Below are 1,385 nucleotides of genomic sequence, written 5' to 3'. Positions count from 1 at the left end.
GCTTAGTGTTTGTGTAACTCCTTCAACCACTTTATTTTGTCCTTGGTTAATCCCAAATCTAACTTATTTGCTAATACTAAAAGTATGGCATTTTCTTTCACTCTAAACTTTCTTGGCAAATTTGAGAATCATCTTCAAATCTCAGAACGTCTGTTGCAATTTTAAGACATTTCTCTCTCTTATATTTAATCAACCACAAGTCTCCAAAAATAATCACTTTGTCTCACTTGCGTTTTATTTAAAGATCTAATATACTAACCTGGAAGTGTTTCAATTTGCTGGGAATTTTCGTTTCCCGAAATCTATTCAAAGTTGTCCAAACAGGTTCAAATCCAGGACGATCCCCAAGATTGTTAGGACACAAGGTAAACACTCCTGTGAAATTTTAAACCAGCAACACAGAAAATAATTGTCCCTTGCAGGAATCTAAAATTTCGAGTGGCTGAGGGCTACTTAAAGTTAAAATTGACAACTTCATTTCTGAAAATATAACAGAGAATATTTAACGAAACACTATTGGCAATTTCTTTCTCTAAATTATCTTTTAACTTCCCTTCGATAATACGAGTCCGATACATTCCCCACTAAGATTGACAAACAACACTTTTCATCTTAAAAACTAGCAGCAGTCGGTGCTTGTCTTCGGAGCTTCCAATGTCTTCTGTTCCCTTTGTTTGCAATTTTTGCGTCACCAATTACTGAACCAAAATTTACTTTTAAGAGATATTTCTCAGCAGTCTGCTAAATGCTGGATCTTAGCAGTTCTCTTCTGAACTATTCAATTTTTCCGGTCTTATACCCAAGAACATCTGATTGTTTCATTGGCTTTTAACATTGTCAATAAAATCATATCAAACTTGTTTGGAATTAATTTTTTTTCAGGGCATATTTTAAACTGGTTGGCCGAATGCAAATTTGTTTTTCATTTCCAGGCAATGATATAATTGAGTTCTTCAAACCAGTGTTACGTTGTGGCGTTTTGAGAACACTTCGTTGTGTGTCCGGTAGTTCTGCTACTATTAAGTCTCTGAAAGGTGCACCGATATCTTCATAAGACCAATGAGCCAAGTGTCGGTAAATGAGTCGAGAACAGTGCGCAAATAGGCCTAAAGACATTCTCTGTGCTGGAGAAATCTGTGAACCTGCGGTGAGCTCCTATGCTGAAGTGCAAGGACAACGTCTGCAAAATATACCTGAGCCATGAAGGAGTGGATTCGACTCTCCCCTGATCTTTCTGTCAGACAGGATATCCTTTGGAACATTCGGACTGGGTATACAGTGCACATTCCTTGAATTAGTCCCTTGGGGAATCAGGAAGATGAAATCCTGATCATAGACAGCTGAGTGCAATTCTCTCGCTTCTCAATAACCAACGTGTTATATAA

Source organism: Hemiscyllium ocellatum, unplaced genomic scaffold, assembly GCF_020745735.1.
Source record: "Hemiscyllium ocellatum isolate sHemOce1 unplaced genomic scaffold, sHemOce1.pat.X.cur. scaffold_711_pat_ctg1, whole genome shotgun sequence".
Classification (NCBI taxonomy): domain Eukaryota; kingdom Metazoa; phylum Chordata; class Chondrichthyes; order Orectolobiformes; family Hemiscylliidae; genus Hemiscyllium; species Hemiscyllium ocellatum.
Note: the sequence above shows the minus strand (reverse complement) of the source record.